This window comes from Sceloporus occidentalis, unplaced genomic scaffold (assembly GCF_023333645.1).
Source record: "Sceloporus occidentalis isolate IW3139 unplaced genomic scaffold, rSceOcc1.0.p SCAF_6, whole genome shotgun sequence".
Lineage (NCBI taxonomy): Eukaryota > Metazoa > Chordata > Lepidosauria > Squamata > Phrynosomatidae > Sceloporus > Sceloporus occidentalis.
The window spans coordinates 85980105-86004633 of NW_028316986.1; the positions used below are offsets into that span (position 1 = coordinate 85980105).

Consider the following 24529-nt stretch of genomic DNA (forward strand, 5'->3'; position numbering starts at 1 on the left):
CCCAGCTTAGCCTTGAAACCTACTGGGTGACCCTGGGCAAGTCACATGCTCTCAGCCATAAGTCAGAAATGACTTGAAGGATGTTGCTAATGTTGCTAACTGTAATTGTAACAACAACATCATCATCCCAAAAGTAACATTCCCAAGCTCTGTGATGGAAAATCTAACTGCCAACTATATAAAATTTAAGTACCTGACAACAAAATATGGATTCAGATGCCAGAAATTTCCATTCTGACAGACTTCACACAAGCAAACCGTTGGTTCAAGACCCTGAAACATCATGTGTGGCAAATCTCAGAAAGGCTGAATCCTACAGTGTTTGTTTGAAAGCCTGTAGCCTATTTGCTCTTTTGTGGCTGCAGGGAGCAGAGCTTGACCCACAGGTCTCTTTTAATTTATGCTGTTAAAGTTCACCTCCTGAGACAATTATGAATTAATATAATATGAAATCTGTTGAATATTTATGCAAGTTTTTGGTAGCAACAACCATAGTTAAAGCTAATAAGATCAGGCCAAGATTATTTTCACACATTTAACTTTAATTTGCCTTTAGTAGTCAAATGAACATTTAAAAAATATCTTGTACACATCACTGCATAGGGTTTCTCAATTTATCAAAGGGCATTTTTAACAGGTCTGCTGTCCATGATAGCAAAGGGGTATTTGGAACCACATGGCTGAATTATTCTTCCTGGGTAAACAATATACTTCTTTCTTTTCATCTTATTTTCCTGCCCACAGTGCTACTTCTGTCCAACCTTGGTAGACTTTTGCTAAGTTATCAGGATGCCAGTTAGCATGGTTTCTTTTACATATCTAAAAATCAAAACGTTCTCATAGAGAGAAATGGCATTTTTAACTGAACTAAAATGTCCATAGGTTTATAGGGTTCCAACAGCCATCCACTTGTACTATTGGACTCTCCTTCTTGTCATCATCCCCCCCCCCCCCCGAAATCTGTGCTCCGCTTCCAAATCTGTAGACTCCTCAGTCCTGCAGAGTCCATTGGGGAGTAAATATGGAAGCTGTCAGTGTAAGTGAAATCCATTCCATCAGTGGTATCTGGTCCTCTAAAAGAGAGGCATAGCTCAATACCATTTAAAGAATGTTCTTCAAAGGAAGAAAAGTGCAACAATGGGCAGTACTCATCACCACTTAGGTGCAATGCATACACAGAGATGGGTATACGCTTGTTCTAGTCTCCACAAATGGACATGTTCCTTTCATTTGGTAATGGATCTGGGATCCAAGAAAGGCTTCCTACTGGAGGAGCAGGGCAGGGAGTGATCTTTGTCAGCTCTCTGTGCAAGCTTTAGCACAGTGATGGTGAACCTTTTAGAGACCGAGTGCCCAAACTGCAACCCAAAACCAACTTATTTATTGCAAAGTGCCGCATTCCTCTGGTTTTCTAGGTACTAACTTGGGCGAGCTCTATACTGGGGTGACTGCGCGCATGCCCACAGAGAGGGCTCTGAGTGCCCCCTCTGGCACCCGTGCCATAGGTTCGCCATCACTGCATTAGCACCACTCCCATGCTGTTCCAGAGGGATTACCAATACAACAGAACACCGTGGGCAGCGGCAATAAGAAGAAAAGGTTAAAAGGCATCATTCTGCCCCTTTCTCCAGTGCGAGCAGAACTCTGTTGTATGCAAGTCCAGATCTAACATATGGAAGTGGATCAGCATTGAGCTCAATAGAGCCTGACTCCACCCTTCACATTTTTTAAAATTACATTTTAATTGCAAGAAAAGAAAAGAAAGAAAAAAGGGGAGAGAGGCATGCCTAGGATATGTGCATGGGCTAAGCATACACATTAATATAAGTTGCTGAGATCTTCCCTCAAAATCTGACTGAAGTTGGCATCAGGAAGATATACATTCATAAGCAGGTTAAAGCAGTAAGATCCTCCAGCTATGGAACAACAGATGGTGAGCATTTGTCTTTCCAGTCTTGGAATATAAATGCACAATTTCAGCTAACAGTAACTGACATTGCTTCACATTTTAATCAAGTCATGCCCCCTGTAGTCCTCAAAAAACAGCCTGCAATGCGTCATGACAAAAAATATGGCAGGCAGACACTTCTTCTCCCACCCTCACAAGGCAAACCCTAATGGGAAAGGAAAGAGTACGCCCCTTGAATCATGTGTTGATACAGTTCCTCAAGGCTATTTCAGCTGAATTGAGGCAGACTTGTAACTTAATTTTATTACATTTATCCTTACTTTTGTTGTTTCTAACTGCGCTCAAGTTGATTCCGACCCATGGCAACTCCATGAATAAGTCATCTCTAAGACTTCCTGTCCTCCACTGCCCAGCTTAGTTCCTGAAAAGTCATACCCATGAACTCCCTAATAGAGTCCGTCCATCTATCATGCAGCCTTCCTCTCTTTCTACTTCCTCCCACCTTTCCTAGCATTATTGATTTTTCCAGTGAGTTGTACATTCTCATGATGTGTCTGAAGTATGACAGCCTCAGTTTTCTCATGTTGGCTTTCAGGGAGATTTCTGGCTTGATCTGCTCTAGGACCCATTTGTTTGACTTTTTGGATATCTATGGGATACTCAACACTCTTCCCCAGCATCTTCTCTCAAATCAGTTGATTTTCTTCCTAACTTGTTTGTTAACTGTCCAGCTCTCACATCCATATATGGTAGTGGGGAATACAAACATTAAACCTCTCCATGCGTACTTGGAAGAACATCTGTCTGTTTGTTCAATGGGGATAGCTCCCAGGGCAGCATGCACAGCACTGCAATCTAACAATTCAATCCTAATTGGTGAAAATGTGCAACGTTCAGTCAACGGCCAGTTGCAGCTGTGCTGAATCCAAACTCTGCCCAGTTTGGGGATATTGGAAATTACTTAGGATTACTTTCATTGTGGCCTAACTTTTTGCTGGCATTGCAAAGTCATCTTCTCTTTCTCTTTGGTGCATCTCTCTCACCATTCTTTATATCTTTGTTCACCTTTTTCTTACATCTCTGTGACTCAATCCATTCTCATCCTTTCCTCCTTCAGGCACTGACTTGTGAACCCTTTCTGCATTTTCTGCATAACCAGGACTCCTGACTGACACCTGTTTCTTCTACCTAATGACAGCACAGAACACAGTACTTTTTATATCTCAGACTTATTTGATATTTTTTTCTGAGCAACCTTTTTGCACTAGCCCTTCCTTTCTTCCAAACATTCCCCCTAAGCATTCTGCTTCCTCAGCTTCAAACTGCTTTGAAGCTAGTTACTACATTCCACATCCTCTGTACTTCTACCACTTTGATCTCTCTTATGTTCTTTATCTTCTATGACCTCTTTCTGGTCAATGTACCAATCCTAGCCTATTTGATTGTTCAGCAACCCACACAGAAGCTAGGGCTTATTATACTGGGCCTATATAATTTCTTTTGGTGTTTCCACATAAACAGGCCCATCATTTCTCTCTACTATTAGTGTGGAAGTAAGAATATTCATAGAAGCACTATGATAGTATAGTAACTTATCCAGCTATTAAGGGAATTTACCAAACTAAGAATCAGGAGCCTTCCTTTAATTCAGAAGGCAAACAACCAACATCTTGGGAACTTACATTTATTTTCAAATACTGTATTATAATCCCACCCTAAAAATTCCTTGAATGTAAAACCATTCTTTGAAAAGTATTGAACTAAATTCTGTATTTTGATGATTTATTTAAATTGGGTTTAGGAAAATTCTGGATAAGCCAATTTCCAGGCACTTCAACAGCAACATATTTCCAAGCAGGATCTGGGCAGTCTAATTCGTTTTAGGAAGGAGATACCACTGGCAATTTGATGGAAATAATGCTGAGGAACAAAGCGTTTCCAGGTTTGCTAAACTCATGCAGACACACAGTATGCCATTGCCACGCTGGACAAGGCAATGGGCCAAAACCAACCAATTCCTTTTCAAAGACAATTTCCAAAAGAGTTGTTAAAATTAGTAAATCCTTTTTGCAGATGAAATCAAAATACCACAGTCAAATGCTTTAAACTGTGCTCCTTTTTGTGGCAGCATGAAGCCAAATAATCTAGTGCTGTTTTACGATGAGCAATTATACAAAACCAACGTTCAAAAGGAGTTCAAAGTAAAAATATTCAGTTATATTAATGTGACCTTCAGTTCTCTAAAACTGCAGGACCTGAGATTTGCCTTGTTTCCATGCTGTTAAAACACACAGAATTGGCTGCAAATCCCTAGTTCCCAAATTGAGGCTGCTAGCCTTGTCTTAGTGCTTGTTCCTTATCAATGTACAAAACTGCTACACATGCATACTTTTTCATCCTGTTACAGGTTAGAAAAGGACAGAGTATAAAAATAATGTACAGCCTTTTGGTTTGGTATCATGGGAACCTCCAAGATCTTGTAAGCCAATCTGAATCTACAACAATTCCATTTATTCCAACTGCAGACACTGATGGTCATAACAGTTGTACTTTTCATTGTTTTGGCTAATGAAATCTCATCCCTTTGCAACTCTTTGAATGTAGCGGATCAAGAAAGATGAGAGAGAAAAGGAAGTTATATAATCAAACACTAGGATTAACCTAGGATGACAGGAGGAATGGTGTTGACAGGATGCAGGTCTCTTGATTAGCTGGAACAGTGCAAACCATAATTCCCATCATCACTGCTAAAGGCAACTATATGTAAGATTGGTCTATCCTGTTGGGAATTTGTATTATTATTTGACCATAAGGCATAATTTATAAGACATAAAGCTTTATTTATTCCCCCCCTTCCTCCCCCAAACATTTATCAATCACCAATGGCTGCCAGTGTATTTTAACAAAGCAAGGAAAGATTCCAAGACAGTTCTTTTTACTAAATGTAATTATTCCTGCAAGGCCCCCCTCCTATCCAATCATTAACGCATCCTGTGTTTCTCCAAGAGGGAAGCTATTGTTCAGATACAAACCAATGATATAAAAGACATTACATAACCACAAGGCCATTGTGGTCAACTACAAGCAATTCCTTAATCCATGAAGGTATAGACTTCATGAATGCTGGGAAAGACAATGCCCCCATTACAGTCTACACATGAAATCTTGATTTATCTAGCTCTTCCTATATTTCTAAAAGACACATTGCTCATAAATTGCTGCCATTCCTCAAATTCATTAAGAACTCAAACTGTGTGCCTGTAAGATGCTTAAAAATTGAACTTATCCTTGCTTCTTGGGAAGTAACATTTGGTTAAGTGCTCTTGTGTCTACACACCGATTAGGCATTATTGTGCCCAGAGTTTGAAAGCTGAAAGCAAAAGTCAGAGGGAGGATAAGAGTTTTACAAGTCCTAAACTCCACAGTCAGTCATCTGAAAGTACCCCTGACCAATTTCCTTTTCAAAATGAGTATTTTTTTCCTTATCTAATATATGTCAAGCATTTTTCAGCATATAAATTGCAGTGTTCAAATTTTGTTTCACTGAAAAATACTTTGGTTCAGTAATACTTTGTGATTTGAACAAGACACTTGTAGAAGCTTAAAGCTTAAAACCAATAACCGACTGTTAATCCAACTAGAGTAGACCCACTCAATCAACTGCTACATAGGAAATCAACACCTAAGAGATTACTGCATGAGCACCTTTCTTTCCCCAAAGATGTTACCTTTCTTCCCCCAAAGATGTTAAAGTCATCAGAGAGTGCTTATCACATGTGTCTGCAACTGCAGGACTGGGGCCATTACTGCCATTGACAGTCCCACACTCTCTTTCACAGGCTTCTTCCTCATCCTACCTCACTGCCCTATTGCTCTACCCAGCATGCCTTTTGGATTTTTAAATTTTTACATCTCTTTTTAACACAATTTAGTAACTATACCAATGTGATTTTGTCAGGGCAGGGTGAAAAGAAATGAAAGTGTAAATTTGCCCCCAAATTAAAAGGTGCGCCAGCCATGAGTGGCCAACAGACCAGCTACAAGTCAGCGATGACGACGTCTGATAAAGTTCCACCACAAACACTACTACCCTGCTTCTATTCCACTTTTCAAGTTTTGTGCAACACTGCTTCTGTTTTTGCATTCTAGCTGGGACTTGCAAATGTAAGCCTAACAAATATATTAACTCCCATTGTGAGGTTACAGGGAATTGAAACGCAGAAAGCAGGAATGCTGATAATGATGTAAACATGGCCACTCACAAAATATGTCACACAGACATCCTTGTAATGGTGAGTGGGTGGACTTCATTTCTTGATTTAGTAAACCCTTTATTTTTAATCTCTGCTTTAAGAAATCTTGCTTTGCTAAGAGAGGATTTAACACTGACAAATTTAGGACATATTCTCTAAAGAAAGCTTCATGTAATATTCCTGCTCCTTACAGGAGGCCATGTCCTATTCTAAAACTGCTTATCAGAAAAGAGATATTTCAAGGTAATAGTTTTACCCCTTCAATTCAATTGCCTGTTGAAGAGAGAATGTTCCTATACTATGCATCTGCCCTGATGTGCGATAATTTCCTCCTAATCAATTGGTACGATGATGATACCTGTTTCCCAAGTAAGGTAATTTGTTTTTAGGAATAACTGTTGTTCTTCTGTGCCTTCAAGTTGTTTCCAAGTTAGAACACCCCTAAGGCAACAGTTAAAGTTCTTTGTTAAAATCCAAAGTGCCTATATCAGTGATGGTGAACCTATGGCATGCGTGCCAGAGGTGTTACTCAGAGCCCTCTCTGTGGGCATACATGCTGTCACCCTAGCACAGAGTTTGCCAGAGTTTCTTACTAGAAAGCCAGAGGGACGTGGCACTTTGCAATAAATAAGTGGGGTCTGGGTTGCAGTTTGGGCACTCGGTCTGTAAAAGGTTCACCATCACTGGCCTATATGTTTGCCAGTTGAAAGATTCTACCATAGATCTGTGAGGCAGAAAGACAAAAAGTAAGCTGAAGTTCCATTGTCCAAATGAATAGAAGATGTTGGATGTTATGTTTGCACACTTCCTTTATAGAAATATAACAGAGGCAAACTCATCTCGACAGAACTTCAGTCCACAAGTTAAAGGAAAAATTTAGGAGTATTCTGCTGTGCATAAAGCAGAAGTACAGCTGCAGAAGTAAAGCATGCAAGCTTGAATAGTTATTACTTTTCCCATGAGTACATTTTAAGAAATAAAGGTGACAGTGGCCTCAATCAGATGGGCCAAAAGGGCTGCCGTTGGGCTTATCTGGGGTCAGGGTATGCACATGACACATACCCCTGGACCACTCTGAGGCCAAGCATAAGTCATGCCAAAACTGGGCATGAAAGGAGTGGTTTCTTACCACCCCTTTTCACAGACCGCTCTGAACCACTTGGTGGTTCTGGGGCGTTAGTCCTCTCTGCTTTCACCCAATAGCAGAGCTCTGTGAGGATTTATCCCATCTCTACCACCAATTATGAGGATTGCCACTTAATGCACTTCTGTGTCAGCACAGGTAGGGACCTCCACTTGTCCTATTCTGCCAGCACTACTTGTGGGGACGTCTAGTCATCTTTGTGTTTCCTGTGTGAGACTCTTCCTATAATTTTACAGCCAGATAGTACTGCTGTTGAACCACTGCTGCCACCACAGATACCATATGTGCCTAAACTCAACCAACAGCACACTGTAGTGTTGCATGGGTGATTACTAAACAGAATTAGTAAACAGAATAAACAGAAGCATAACGAAGTCAGAAGTTTATTTATTTAACACATCTAAATCTTAATGGTCTCTACTAACTCTTTTTCTGTATCTGCATAATCAGAGCAGAAACTTACAGCAGAAATACTGAGTATAACTATCACATGTGACTTTAAATCACAATTATTGTAGTAAAATAGCACCTTTGGTGATACCTACGACAAGACATTGCCTCCAACTCATACCTGCTGTATATGCCGAGTGTGGTTTTTCACTGACTGGGGAAACTTGTCAATAGCTCCCAATCGCATGGCAGTCCTACTATTTCCTGTGTAAAATGCTGCTGTCACAGCAGTTGCAATATTGGTAGTCGCATGATGTCACAGTCTCCCCCTCTAGCCCTTCCACCTCACTAATCCCAAGCATGCTGATTCATTTTTTTTTGTATTTCTTCTCTTTTCTTTTTTCAAACTTAAACTGCATTGTAAGAAAGGCAGAATCATGTTTAAAATACTAAAATAATAACAATAAAAATGAAAGGCAGGGAGGAGGGGAAGTCTGAAAGAGAGCACAATGGCAGAAGCAGCCCCAGTTGCATAATTTGTTTATTTTATTTTTATTTATTAATGGTATTTATACCCCGCCCTTCAGCCCTAAAGGCTATCAGAGCAGCTTACAATTATTATTTTTAATTAGACGGTTCCCTGCCCTCAGGCTTACAATCTAAAAGACACGACAAAAAAGGAGAAGGGAATGGTGGTGGGAAAGGGATTAGATCCAGTGGTTCTTCTCTCCTTCTGAGGCCTGGACCAAGGGAGATGGACTGGAGGGAGGGCTCTTCTTCTTCAGGCTAGCCCTGGTGGAGCTGGGCCTGCCTGTTCACTCCCTCACAGACCAAAGGATGAGTTATCATGGAGGGAGGGCTCTCTTTCTTCAGGCTAGCCCTGGTGGAGCTGGGCCTACCTGTTCACTCCCTCACAGAATTGAGAAGAAGTGCAATAACGGCTGCTCACAAATCAGTATGTTTGTGGTTTCATTAATTAGTGTAATTGTGACAAGAACAGAGATGGTGTGATACTGTTGTTAATCCCCATTCCTCATACTAACAAATTCAAATCACTCCCTCTGACTGTCATAAACGCTTATGGTAGTCTTTCTGTGTTTCTTTCAAACATTCAATCAATGACTAATCACTGCCAAAATCCCATACTCTCAACCCCTTCCTACAGTATTTATCACATATACTATACATCACATATAGAACCATACTTTACCTTAAGGTCTTCAACAGAAACCTGTGATATGGACTTTTGGGGGGTGATATTGTTGTGTTTATTAAATGACTTCCCCCACCCAGTCCATAACATCATATGTTACTGTGATGGTTCAAGAGTTGATATTTGCAAGGGAAAAAGGAACGCTGGGTACTTACCGTGACACGTTCATTTCCTGCAGAGAAGGGTCCTGGCATCCTGTAATCTGGGTTTAGCTCCTCCTATTTGCTCCTGTAGGCAGGGACAATAAACAAAAGACCGGCCCCTATATAGGGAGGAGCTAGCCCCCCTGAGCCTCAGTCAATAACAAGCCAAGCGACTAGTAAGGTAAATCAAGGAACTGAACTTTATTAACATCAGCTAAGGGTTAACTAGAACACCTTAGAAAAAACAACTAGTCCAAGAACAAACAAGAACTCAGAAAAACCAATCCAGCAACAAGAAGAAGAACAAGGCAGGTCCACCAACAGGCAGGCAGGGTCGGAGGCCGCAGGCAGCACCTGGGTGGGCAGGATGCCAGGACCCTTCTCTGCAGGAAATGAACGTGTCACAGTAAGTACCCAACGTTCCTTTTCCCAGCAGAGAGGGTCCTGTCCTCCTGTAATCTGGGATTTACAAAAGCCCTCTCGAACTGGGAGGGAGGTGCTGCTAGGAGACTGTGGCCCCCGACACAATCTGTTGGAGGACCCTCCTTCCAAATGACGCCTCAGCGGACTGAGAAACGTCCAGTTTGTAATGTCTTACAAAGGTCGAAGGCAACTTCCATTTGGCCACCCTGCAAATATCTGACAGGGAGGCGCTAGTGGCCAAGGCCACAGAGGCAGATGCACTCCTGGTTGAGTGCACCATCAACCCCTCGGGTGGAGTGAGATCAAGAGTTCAGTAGCTCTTTTGAATACAAGACCTGATCCACCTACTCAGAGTCGAGACTGATACCTTGCACCCCAAGAGCCCAGGCGAAAGGAAATGAACAACATCTCAGATGACCTTAAGGTTGAAGTCCTCTTGATGTAGATTTTGAGGGCTCTGCACATATCCAATGTGTGCCAGGTCTTTTCCAAATCCTTCTTAGGATCGGGGCAGAATGAAGGCAGGAGAATGTCCTGTGACACCTGAAAGGCTGAGTTGACCCTAGGCACGAAGGTATGGTCTGGACGAAGGCACACTGAGACAGGCCTAAAAATACACAAGTCTTTAAGTACCGACAGGGCCCCAGCTCTGACACTCATCTGGCGGAGGGAATGGCCTTGAGGAAGATGACCTTGAGGGAGAGGTGTTTGAGGAAGGCCTCCCAAAGGGACTTGATCGGCCCAACCGTCAGAACCTTTAAGACCGTGTTCACATCCCAAGATGGAAATCGATGTCTGGTGGGCAGGCCCTGTTGGAAACTCACCTCAACAGCCTCTTAATGTGAGGATGGCTGCCATTCTAGCTGCTCTCGTATGGAGCAGAACCGACGTGATGGCAGAAACCTGCCTTATAGCCATGTTGGGTCTAAGTCCCTTCTTAATGTCATCTTGGATGGGCTATAGCAGGTCAGCCACTGAAAACCTGAAGCAGTTGATGAGAACTTGCCTAAGCAGTGGATTATGTGATCAATCAGAATAGAACCTGATCTAATCTGGACCTATGGCAGCTTCCAGCCTATCACTGATCACTTTGTCAACTGGTTATAGCAATGAAGGTGATATTAAGGTGATTTCATTTGTAGTAATTAAGACTTACCACTCTGAAAGAGGAATGTTAATGTCTGACCTCCAATTAAAATTTCAAACCAATGTGCAGTTCTTTACTGGAACATCTGTGAACCTGTGTAAAATAAGACTAATCCCATGGTTAGGCAAAGAAGACACTGGATTAACCTTTATCTCGCAGACATTGGTGAGTCCATGCAGAAGCATAGATGCACTCTGTGTTAACAGGGCATGTGGTCAGAATTAAGTCTGATTTCTTTTGAGGATGAACTTGTCTAGAGACTTCAAAAATCACCCCAACTCCATGTAGCAGACTATCATCAACCTGTATGAAGGCTGAGGGGTCTCCCGGCTAAATGAACTGCTGATTAAGGAGTCATGAAATGGGAACAGGGGGCTTGGCAAGGATAGCCCTCTGGTATCTAATTTTGAGGAGAGAATTTTCTCCACAAAAGGGATCTGTCAAAGGAACACAAATCTAAATTTAAAATAGTGGGCCCTCGATATGTACTGGAGTTGGATTTAGGACTTTGCATGGATACCAGATCCATGGAAGTTGAAGTCACAGAAAATATAATGGTATAGTAAAATGGAGTCTCCTGCATAAAATAGTCAAATCACAGTTTGTTTTTTGAATGAGTGTGTGTGTGTGTGTGTGTGTATCAGCTGTGCTAGCAGAAAAACAAGGCATAGGCACTACGAAGTCCATTTTCCCAGCCTCAGAAGGGAGTGGACCATGGTGTTGTTTGGGCCAGACCTTGGCATGAAACCCAGATTAGACACTCCCCCACACAGCAGCTAACCTATAACAATAAAATCATAGAATCATGGAGTTGGATGAGACCACAAGGGCCATCAAGTCCAACCCCCTGCCATGCAGGAAATCACAATCAAAGCATGCCCAACAATATGAAAAGGAATCTGTAGCACCCTGAGACCACTAAAAGAAAGAACCTTCATGACCTTGAGCCCAACTCATCATATGCATACCTTGTTACAATGGGTCTTCCAAACCAGGCAGCAGCTGAATGGCAAGCCCATCAGCAGGCATTCTTATTTAAAATGTAAACTATCTAGCCAAGGTAAGAGGTAATTGTGATCTTTGTGGCAGACTCTTCAGGGCTGTGCAGGATGTCTGAATGGGATTTGAAGCAACCCCTTAGCAGAAAAACCTGATTATATTGTTTTAAAACACTCCTGGAGGAAGGGGAGATTCTCCCCCCATGGAGAGGAGTCTGTTTGTCTGTTTGTTTTTTATATAATTTTTTTTTAACTCCCTGTATTAGTGAGAGCCATCTCATGGAAGAAACTGTATTTTTTTAGTTTCTTCCCTTTAACAGACATCTCTCCTATGAAAGAAGGGAAGGCAAGGGGAGCCACCTCTCCTGAGGCTAGCTGACTGAGGTTCCCTGTGTTTTATAACAGGAACATAACACTTTTGCCAATAAAGTGGAACTTGGTTGGTCACCTTAATCCAATATATCTATCATCTCATATGAGATGTTTTTACCAAAGATCCTCAATGCATGAAGCATTAGAGGTCTGCTGAGTGACCAGAGGCCTTCTCCTTGTTTTTTACCCTGTTTATTAGCATTTAAATGAATCTGTATTGTTAAAGCTTATGCTCTTAATGAGAAGTGCTATGGCTGAATAACAGTTTGCACAAGGGAGGTAGAACCATGTGCTCATCTTATGTCTTAGGCTGTTCCAGCTAAGGCAAAAGGCTGTGGCCCTAATGGAGACAGAAATGGATGCCCATGAGGACGGAAGAAAAATCATCATGTTGGCTTATGGCTAGCCCCTTCCCTTGTTGACTTAGTTTCCAGGCATCTTCTCTGGCCTGTAAAAAGGAGAGTGGGTGACCAGAAACAGCACAACTCAAACTTCATGGGCTAACAGTAATAAAATGAACACCAGAAAAAGTTAACCAGTATCTCTTGTAAACCGGAGCCCCTAGACCTGTTGCTATGGGGGGGTGGGCTCTCCCCTCCTTTATTTGCCCCATCAAGGGAGGCTGCCTGGGCAGTAGCTTCTTCCAGGCACTGAGGAAACTGCTCCTGGGTTAGCAGTGACTGAAGGCCATTGCTAATCATGGGTAGATAGCTGCATATGGCCTGTAGTGTAGCCTTGATATTCACAGGGCATTTTGTTTTATTTATATTTAAAACAGCCCCAACTTCAAGCTGGGGTTTAGAAGCTTAGCCCTTTTAATCTCAGGCAGGCTTTATAGTAACCTGGCTGCATTATAGAAGATGGCTGGTCCTCAACTCCCTTCCCACTTGTATAAGTAGCTGGGAAGGGCAGAGGGGCTTCTGTGTTTAGAAGTGGGTGGCAGAGGCCATGCTCTCTCTGGGGAGGACATGAAGCCATTTTGTGGGATGCTCTGTGGCAGCCAAAAAGGACCATTTTAGAGTTGGAAGCTTCAGTTCCTGCTGGGCCAAGTCCAGCTTCCTTTACAGCCATGCGGCTGTACCACATAGAGGAGGAGTCCCCTGCCTCCTTACACACCATCTCATTATAAGAATTCAAAAGGAAAGTGCAGGAGCCCTGGCAACACCACCATGTGTTTCCCAGTCTGCAAAAGGATCCCCCACACCTATGGGGTCCTGGGTGCCATTGGGGCCAGAGATGGGAAGGAAGGGGGAGACCAAGGGTTTATGCCCCCATCTGCCCTCCTGGCAGAGTCCCAAACCTTATGCTAGGCATAGTGCCTACAATGGCCATGGCAGAGGCCTCATGGCAATGCCTGCCCCGAGAGAGGGCATTAGATCTGGCAAAGGTTATTTGGTGGCTGGAGAGAGAGGGCCCCTGGTACTCACCCTTCTCCTGTGTCTTCTGGCTGGCTTGCCCCTCCGACGTTGGCTCTGTTTCAGGCTGTGCAGAGGTGATGCAGAGAAATCCCTTGCCATGGCTTTTGGCTGGCCTGTCCTCTGAACTCTGGCCCCAATGGGCTGAGCAGGGATGTTGAGAAGGGAAGTTTCCATAACTTCCGGCCAGTTTCCTCACTGATCCCTGGCCTTAAACAGGCTGGGCAGAGATGGTGCAGAGAAATCCTTTGCCATGGCTTTGGCTGGCCTGTCCTCTGAACTCTGGCTGGGCAGAGATGCTGAGGAGGGAAGTTTCCATGACTTCTGGCCAGTTTCCTCACTGATCCCTGGCCTTAAACAGGCTGGGCAGAGGTGATGTGGAGAAACAGAGACATGGAGGGGATACCCCTCATCATCTGTTCCCACGGCTCCCATGTGCTGCAATGCTGTTGCAGAAATCTCCTGTGCTCCCACCATGATAGGGGATAGCTTTGGAGGAGAGGGAGAGTCATTGGCAAAGCCAAGACCTTTATCCAATCCTAGGAGCCCTTGCCATATTAAGTCCTTCTTCATGCTCCCAAGGCAGCCAGAGAAATGAAGAGAATAAAAGGACTGGAGTGGCAGTAGTGAAAAAGCTGCAGAGCAACAGCAAACACATCCCAATGAGTCTCCCTCTGAAGCCAGCTCCCTCTGTTGAGCTGGCAGACCCTGAGCTAGGGAAGCCTGAGCTAAGGATGACCCTTAGCCAGTGCTCTTGGGGTCCTCTGCCATAGCCACCACCAAGAAGGGGGGAAAGGCAGGAGAGAGGAGAAGGGAAGGCCAAGAAAACTCTCAAACCGCTTTCGGAGAAGGAAAAACCTTCCTGTCTCGAAGAGACACATCCTGCTAGGAGCATAGGCAGGAACAAGACTGAGGCTCAGGGGGGCTAGCTCCTCCCTATATAGGGGCCGGTCTTTTGTTTATTGTCCCTGCCTACAGGAGCAAATAGGAGGAGCTAAACCCAGATTACAGGAGGACAGGACCCTCTCTGCTGGGAAATACAATTTCAACCTCCGACTTCAATAACTGGTTAAGCATATTACTGGGAGATACATTTTATCTGTGTCAGGATTTTGTACAGCCTTCATAAATGAAACTAAAGAATATATAAAATATATATAAAATAAAAGTTTACAAGTCAGTGAAAAAAAGTGCCCTCAGCTGTAATAATTTTTTCTGAATCATGTAACATGACCTACTTCATCTAATACTTGGGACAATAGTAAAAAAAAAAACAGTCTAAGAAAAGGTAGATGATCCATCAATAAGACAACCAAATCTGTCTTAAGATCCAACCAAACTCCTGCTGCAATCAATAGCCTCCTCTTTATATTAAAGAGAGCTAACTCAGGTTTTGTATTTTCATTCTCAGTAAATGGAACATCACATGATGAGGCAATGATGGCAATTAAACTGTCCATTAGGAAATAAAATAGATTGCCCTAATGACTTTTAAATAAAAAAACATACAGCAAACATTCACCATCAGCATCAATTCAAACCAAGAAGAAATGGCTAAATCTGAAACTCACTTTTTAAAAAAAGTTAAATTGTCATTATGCAAAAGAATTAGAATGTATTCAGAAATGCCACCTTTAGAATAATCAGAAAAAGCCATCCACATCAGATTAATTTTCATGCCTGGGGACAAATCCTTTAAAAACAATTATTAAGATAATAAAAGGTAAAGATTTCCCCTTTGACATTATTATCAAGTCATGTCTCACTGTAAGGAGCCCAGGCGGCGCAGTGGTTAAATGCCTGTACTGCAGCCACTCACTCAAAACCACAAGGCTGCGAGTTTAAGACCAGCAAAAGGGCTCAAGCTTGACTCAGGCTTGCATCCTTCCGAGGTCGCTAAAATGAGTACCCAGATTGTTGGGGCCAAATTAGCTTACAGTTGTAAACTGCTTAGACACTGCTTAGGCAGTATGTAGCTTGTTTGTTTGTTTGTTTAGGGGATGGTGCTCATCCCCATTACTAAGCCAAGGGAGCCAGTGTTGTCAAAAACGCTGCAATCACGTAGCCAGTATGACTGCACAGATTGCTGTTACCTTCCCATCCAAGTGGTTCCTATTTATCTCTTTGCACTTTTACATGCTTTCAAAGTGCTGAGTTGGCAGAAGCTGGGAGTAGTGATGGGACTTCACTCTGTCATGTGGCACTTGGGTCTCGAAATGCCGAACTTGCAGTCGTTGGTGTCTGAACTGCTAAGATACTGTGATACAAAATGAGAAAAGCAAACACAACTAGGGCAAAGCTTACTATAAGAATTACTGAGTTGTTAGACCGTGTGACTGGAAGAAGTCAAATAGCTCCAACTTTCTTCTTCTTTTTTACTATATTTAATTTGGTTCAAGCATAGTGTGCCAAATTTCAAAATACACAGGAAATATACAATGAATCTGGAGTTCCTCTGACAAATTTCAAAAAGTAATACTTTCCTATAAATCAACTCTTTCGCAAACACGCACACACAAAGCCTACCCACAAGACCACAGCCTTTTAAAAAATATTATTATTATTGGCAGGAACACTTTATCATTCTTTTTCATCTTTAAAATTCAAAAGATGAATTTCTATTAAAGGATGAGTTTTAAAATTAATAAATGTATATTATTGTTTAAATAGGTTTCTCATCCACACAAAAATTAAGTTTAAAATGTTCAGTTGTACTGCTCCGTTATGTTGAGTCAATCCAAAAACAGTTACAAGCTTATCGACATTGAAAACTGTGACCAAAAACAACTGCTAATCCCAGAGTATACCTACTGAATCAGCTACTAAATGGTAAATCAAAATTTATGTAAATCCCACCAATCCAATGGGTTTATTCTAGTTGGAATTATTAACTGGAGATAGACCTATCATTGTCTAGTCTAGTTGGTCTCAAACTGTGGGGCAGGACCCAAAGGGGACAGTGAGAGTTGCTCAATGGGAGCATGAGACCTGGAGGCCCTGATGCCTACTACTACTACTACTCCACTTCCCAAATCTTGTCCTTCTTGGAGAAAAGCAAGGAGAGGATTGGAGCTTCTGCCTGAGGAAGAAGGGAAGGAGAGGCAATTCCTAAGATGTTAAAATATGAATATAGATGAATGTGTCAATGAAAATACACAGGCCAACAACAAAATATTTTTTCATATACTACATCAAATGGGGGTTGGTGGGGGGATGTATAGATGTAGATGTAAAGGGAGTCATTAGGGTAAAAAGATTGAGAGCCACTGGTGCAGTCCCAAAATGCATTCAGGCTCAGTACAGTGCTCAATTAATTGCCTGATCTGGATCCAATGGAAAACAATGGTATTCCCTTTGTAAATTAAGATAAGACATGGGTTTTTAAGCTCTGCACTTCCTTTTTGTGCAGCTACTAGAATAGAAATGTTTAATTTTAATTAATCAATTATCAAACTTGTGAGATACTAACTTGTTTAAACTACCTTATTTTCTGGCGTATAAGACGACCTTTTAGCCCCGTTTTATATGCTGGATTAAGCGTTTGCCGCTCTCCAGAGACAGGTGAATGGCATAGCCACCTCTCTGTCTCCGAGGAAGGGGGGGTTCCTTGTGGGTTCCTATCCCAGCAGGCACTGCGGCTGGGCTCTCCCTTTCTCGCCGCCATTACAGATCAGATATGGGAATGGGGGGGGGGGCTGGAAGCTGGAAAAGGTGGCGGAGAAGCGGCTCCAGAGCCGGTCCGGCGGGAGAGGGATGGTCGGGCTGAGGGAAAAAGCCGGCCCTTTATGTATTGCCACCGCTGCCCAGGATGCTCCACTCCAGCAGCTTCTTCTGCGGTGTCGAGTGATTTTTTGGGCCTGACTGTGGGAGGCCCTACTGCCACTTCCAACACCTGCCTTCCAGGCCTCCACAGAGGCCCCCTCAAGCTGGCGCATGTGGGCGCCAGACCCCCCTAATTCGGCCTATAGCAGGCCAGGGTGCTGTCTGCATGCAAGTTTGGGGTCGTCTTATACGCCCAGTCATCTTATATGCTGGAAAATATGGTATGTTTAGTAGCAGCTAGCCAGCAATGTCAATGTCTTTGTGACCAAAGAAGAGGAGGAAAAGTGAAGGACAAAACTACATCCTGTTCATATACTGTACCAGGAAACCATTGTTTCCCATTCACATCCAATGTAAGCAGCACTTATTTCCAAGCTCATAATATTTTGTGCCCCCAAATGGGAATAAATCTGTCATTTAGGGCAGAACAACAGCAAGCATGCAGTTTCCAACTGTGTGTTGACCTTGTGGAGGGATCTGTAGTTGCTGAAAGGGGCTGAGGAGGGAATGCTTATTCCTTGTGCAGACTTCTGGTCTTTCCAGAAAATGTTTCCCCTACCAGCATTAATAATTTTTCCTCGTTGCAAAGACATGACACAAGCTAGGGGAAAGCTAGAGAAAACATTACAAGAGATGTTCAAAATTATCTTGTTTCTCTACTATAAACAGGTTGCACATTAGCTAACAAATTTCAGCAAGCTCTGTCCTCAAATGAGACACCAAGAGCCTGGAGACTGTCTTGCAGACCTCCCTAACTCACCTGTCAGCCTCTCTCCAAGCTTGCCTCTTCTCATGTAGTCCATGATGTGCTTGGCCTGAGGTATCAGGATCCTCAGGTTGAAAGCAGCTCTACCTTCCTATTACTTTGACAAAAATTGGGGAAAAGGTGCTTCAAAGTACAGGCACTACGTCTGGAAAACCTTTGAGCCAGTGCTAGGAAAAATACTGTACAGATACTCATGTATGAGCCTATAAATTTTAGTCAACCATCCTGTTGTCTGAGTATAGTGGCAAAAGGCAAGAACTTAGTCCATCCCAGGAGCATCTAAAAGAAGCACTGACCCCTCTACTTTCTCTACCGTAGTGCCACTTCTGACCTTTTTGAATACCTGGGTGGGAAAATTGTGATGATGGCAGCTCTTTGGCACTTCCCCTCAAAAGAGCACCGAGAGGAATTAGGCTTTGAAGGATTTGAATAAGACCACTGTAAATAGTTTCTCTGGGTTAAAATCAGGCAAAGTTATCACATTAAAGTTAAAAGCCATAATCACTGCTAACATGGTCACCATTTTCTTTGCTTTGCCTTTTCATCTTTTTTGACACGTGTGTATTTTTTTAGCCCCACCTGTGCCTTGTCACTTCCACCACACATTGCATAGCCACGATTTACCATAGCTCCCTATACATCCATCCAGCCTTTAGGGTGACCATAAATGGCTATGCCTGCTGGAAGTGTGTACATTCTTTGGCACTGTTTTCTTTTCCTTCATCATTTACATCTTTTGATACACGACGGTAAGTTTTACCCTCGATTAATCCATGGGTTATATCAAAATCCATAATTTTGCCCCCAAAACCTGCCCTCAATTTATACATGAGGTTGACTTATAGTCAAGTATATACAGTGTTTTAAAGAGTATTTAGTTGCAGGTAAGAGACATATATCCAACATAATATTGGTACTGCAGAAGATGGAAAACTTGCTCCTTCTCACCCACAACTACCCAAAAGCCAACTCCAGTGGTGCTCCAGAGCAGATTATTCAGATGCAGGTAGGGATACAGTGTAAAGGTGGGATTATCTACCTTATGCTGGATTCCATAGTTCCACCGAAAGAAATCTAGCACTGAATCCTGTCTATAATAACAAGTCTCCAAAAGCAATTCATTGCTGTGATAATTAAAATTACTGAAACCCATTTCCTTTCCTTTTCTCAGAAGTAACTAACAAATATTTTTCATAATTGATTCCATTATTGCAACATCTCCCAAAATTTGGGCCAAAAACCCATATGTTTTTAGTATAGTAGCTACTGGATGTACCACTGAAGAAGGTATAGCCAATTTATACAATGGGAACCAAGTCCTTAAGCTTGCCATTTCCTGGCCAAACAGTTCCCCATTCACACATCAGGTCAAAGTGACAGAAAAGGCTATGTACTTACAGAACAATTTGTTACACCAGAAACTGAAACAGATGTAAACTTAAGAAAGCACAATAGTTTTCCAAGTATCTCAACAGAATTCCATCCACAATTATTTATAATATCCCCAGCCAAACGCTGTGTATACTTTTACATCCAGTTCACATTAATGTTTCATATGGATAGCCAAGGATGAACATGTTCCCATTATATATGAAAGTGAAAGCTTGTATGAACCATACTGAAGCTTCTTTCCCATTTTCTTCAGTCCTGCCTTTCCTTTCTCAGCCACTGATGTCATCATGTGAAAATGGAGGCAAAGGTATCAAGACTTAACTCTCTGTGTCACATAGGAGCTAGGCAGGCTGCAACCAGGCATTTGGCTATAAAAAAAGCACTGGTGATCTAAGAATGTGAATGCACCACCAATGAAAATTAATTGCCTTGACAAAATAGACTTTTAATGATACTATATGGATGCAGACTGGCCAAGGTATTTCTGAACTGTTTACTGAAAACAAAACAAAAAGACAAAGGAAATAAAACAAAGTTAGCCATGCTGGCCTATGATGAAAAGTAACAATAAAATCCAGACTGGGACAACAGCTTTATTAGGACATAACCAAACTATCACAAAAAGTGTGTCATCTCTGAATCTTCAGCAGCTCAGGCAATACAGAGGTGCAAGGATGACAAAAAACAAAAACAGAAGAATCCAAATATTGTATCAGATGTTTGTAGGCATGATGTCTTTAGTCAAATTCATTTCAAAGATGGAGACTACAGACTGAATCAATTACTCATAGAGTTGTAGGCATCAACATACAGCTGGCAATGTACACTGGCACAAAATAAATGCTGCTTGTAAAATGGATGGGAAGGTGACAACAAACAGCTTTCCCTGAACAAGAAACACAAGAGAAAACAAAAACAAAAAAATTTCACAGATATGTGTAGCTATAGCACTCTTGGTTTGGCATTTGAATATAGTCCAGGAGTAGTGATTTCAAATCAAAGAAAAAACGACAAGTGTCCCCCCCATTCGTGGCCTTCCCACTCGCGGTTTCGATCATTCATGAGGCCATGGCTCCCTCTCTCCTCTCCCTCCCTTAACGGCACCTTCCCCCCAGTGCCGGGGCTTGTAATCAGCCATGGCCACCATCGGGACTCACTTTCTCAGCGTGCATACGCCCCACCCCCCTCCGCTTCAGCCAATTGACGTATCTCATGCCACCATTGGGGACAATGGGACTTGACTATTTGCAAAATTTGGTATCTGTGGGGAACCCCCAGAATATATGCCCCGCAAATCCAGAGGGATGAGTGTATATATTTTGTTCATGATTAATTATTTTCCTGGGTAAAACTTGCCCCAAGGATTGAGTTGGAAAACCTACAATAAGTAATAATATTGGTGATAACATCGCCACTTATTAGAACTTTCAATTCCAACATTCCTAAATATGCATCTAGTTTACGGCATAGGCCTTAGGTGTCATGGATCAATATTTAAAGGCCAATAACCATCTTTTAAAGAAAACACCAATTCTATGAGTAATCCAGGTTCTTATTTCTCTTCCCTCCCCCCCCCCCCCCCCATTTGTGAATCTATGGCCTGGGACAGACAGGCCAAAAGCGGTGTGCCGCTGCCGATACTAGGGTTCCGGAGTGCACAATATCTGCACGTTCCGCAAACCTAGCACATGACAGCGGCGGCATCATGGTGGCCTCCCATCCATACGGGGGCCGCCATGATGCCACCGCCACTGTACAGTGACCAGACATTGCTGGCAGGAAGTGGTATCATGGTGGCCGCCTCTTCCTGCTTCCAGTATCTCGAAAAAGAAGCCACTCTAGGCAGCTTTTTTGTGGTGCATCTCTGCTGCAGCATGAGGATGCTGCAGCACAGACACAGGGCTTCCAGGGAAGGCACAGAGCTTCCCGTCTGTACTGCCCTGTCTATAGGAAACATATTAAGCTTGAGGAAGCCTGTTTTTCTCCTATTAATGCAGTTTGAGGCCGCTTTGACTGCTGGCTACATGCTATGAAATCATGGGATTTGAAGTTTTGTGAGATAGTCGATGCAGAGTGAAGAATTGTATGAAGATGCAATCTAAAATTCTCAAAAGCAAAGTGGAAGCACCCATAAGAGAAATGAGGAAAAACAAACCACCAGGAACAGATGATATTCCACTTGAACTGCTAAAATACACACAGACAGAAACAACTCTAGTGCTAACTAATATATGCCAACAAATATGGAAAAGAAAATTGGCCAACAGGCTGGAAATGATGAATATATATCCCAATCCACAAAAAAAGGAGACACAAAAGATTGCAGCAACTATAGAACCATTTGCTCCCATGCAAGCAAAATTAAGCTCAAAATTCTGCAACATAGACACCAATCATAGAGAGAAATTCCAGAGGTGCAAGCAGGGTTCAGGAAAAGAAGAGTACATTAGAGACCATATTGCAAACATGCAATGGCTCATAGAGCGCACAAAGGAATTTCAGAGAAAACTCACCATGTGCTTTATAGACTATCTCAAAGCCTTTGACTGCATAGATCACGAAAAGCCATGGAACAGTCTCAAGGACATGGAAATACTAACGCATTTGATAGTCCAATGCATTTGATAATCCTAATGAGAAAATTGTACTTAAGGCAAGAGGCTACCGTGAGAACAGAATTTGGAGAAACAGAACGTTTCAAAATTGGCAAAGGGGTCAGGCAGATATCACCCTATCTGTTCAATTTGTATCTATGCAGAAAACATCATAAGAAAAGTAGGGTAAGACTCAGAAGGAGTGAAGATAGGAGGAAGGAACATCAACTATCTAAGATATGTGGATGACACCATAATACTAGAAATTATCATGAACTTGAAACAAAGGAAGGTCCAAGACAAAAGTGCAAGGGCAGGCTTAATGTTGAACATAAAGAAAACAAAAATAATGACCACAGAAGAATTGCATAAATTCAACCTAAACAACGAAGAAATCAAAATAGGCATAGGGTTCCTGTACCTATGATCAAACATTGAACAGAATGGAGACCATGGCCAAGAAAAGACCATGGCCAAGACTAGGAATGGGGAGGGCAGCTAGAAAATCACTAGAAAAACTCCTGAAGAGTAAAGATATACAATTGAACATGAAAGTTAGAATTGTCCATGCCACTGTATTCCCTATTACCATGTATGGATGCGAGAGAGGGACAATGAAGAAAGCACATAAGGAAATTAATTCGAGATGTGGTGCTAGAGAAGAGTCCTGAGGATCCTGTGGATGGCCAAAAAGACAAACAAATGGGTCCTTGAACAGCTCAAGCCTGAACTCTCCCTGGAAGCCAAGATGATGAAACTGAGGCTGTTGTACTTTGGCCACATCATGACAAGACATGACTCACTAGAAAAGGCAATAATGCTAGGAAAGACAGAAAGTAATGGAAAGCGAGGAAGACCACAAGCTAAATGGCAAGACTCAATCTGGGAGGCCATGGGCCTGAATTTACAGGACCTGAGCAGCGCTTGGAGGACACGGTAGGCTTGGAGATGTCTTATCCTCAGAGACGCCATTAGTTGGGAGACGATTCAAGTTCACAACAAACAACGAGACAGTCAGCCTTCTGTATTCACAGATTCCTTATCCACTGATTCAACCATCATGATCTGAAAATATTCCCCCCAAATATGTATACAGTGGACCCTCGATTTATGCGGGGGATCCGTTCCACCTCTCCCCCATGTAAAAGAAATACTGCAGGACCACAAGTCCTGTTATTTGCAATGGCAGCGTGTCATTCATTTAACGTGGCCTCGCCATTCGTGTGGCATCAAGTCTGCATATGGTGAACCCACATATGGAGTGGGCGTGCTGTAAATTCCAAAACGTGAACCACTTTATATATCGGGCACCATTTTACACCAATGTACAGTGTGCCTGCGTCATACACAGGCGCGCTATAAGCGGCTTCCAGCATACGCTGGAAGCCACGCCGGAAAGGCTTCTCCCACACCTCAGAAGAAACAATGGGGCGTGCCGTGAGAATGAGCCCCATTGTTTCTAATGGGGCTTCAGTTTACGCACTATTTCCCTTACACGGCGGGGTTCGGAATGGATCCCCTGCGTAAGGGAAGAGCCAACTGTATATAATGGGACATGAGCATCCACAGATTTGGGTATTTACAGGGGGTCTTGGGACCAAACCCCAGCAATACCAAGGGGCCCACTGTTATTTCGCCTTCTGTGTCAGAGAGCTCTGGTGTGACCAAACAAAACTACAGATCTCAGGATTCCCTAGGATTGAGCCAGGGCAGTTAAAGTGGCACCCAACTGCATTAATTCCTCCATGTGGCAACAGTGGTAGGAATAAAAGCTCCTCCTCGGCAGCAACCTCTCCTCCTCCTCCTCGTCTTCGCTCTCCACAATTCAGTCTTCACACTCCCCAAGGGTCTTTCCCTGGAAAAGTCACCAGTTAAAGTTGCCTGATGACAGGAGAGGCTGGGGGGGGGGGGGGCAGGAGTGAGGGAGACCAGGTGTCCTCTTTTCCCCAGACCTGTCCTCCATTTCAACCTTCTGTCCAGGAGGAATCCCACAATGTTGTCCAATCTGAGCATGTCAAAGAAGCATGAATTTATATTTTCATGAGTGTTTTTTAGCCTAAGGATGACTACACATTCTCCTTTTCCCAGACCCGTCCTCCATTTCAACTTTCTGTCGAAGAGGACTCCCAAAATATCCTCCATTCTGAGCATGCCTAAGAAGCACGAATTTACATTTGTATGAGTGGGCTGTTGTTGTTTTTTTACCTCAGGGTGACTGGATGTCCTCCTTTTCCAGATCTGTCCTCAATTTGTCCTCAATCAATTTTAACTTGAATTTGTAATTTGATTGTTCTTGGTTGAATGTGTATTGAAGTGTTACACTTTATGTTAGGGGTGGGTTGGGGGCTGTGGTTTTTTTATGATCTATTGTATTATGCATTTTATTATTCTTATTGTAACCCATCTCGATCTGCAGGGAGAGGCGGGCTAAAAGTAATAATTATTATTACTATTATTAGTATTAGTATTTATTTATTTATTTTCAACCTTTCTAGGAGGAATCCCAAACTGTCCTCCATTTTGAGCAGGGCTAAGGAAGCATGGGTTT

At 42.7% G+C, this 24529-nt stretch overlaps 1 protein-coding gene across 3 annotated transcripts in view; it reads right to left on the bottom strand.

Annotated features, from left to right (window-relative positions):
• The window catches only part of AIG1 (androgen induced 1), a 130300-nt gene that overhangs the window by 104981 nt on the left and 790 nt on the right, over positions 1–24529 (bottom strand). The window lies entirely within an intron of this gene.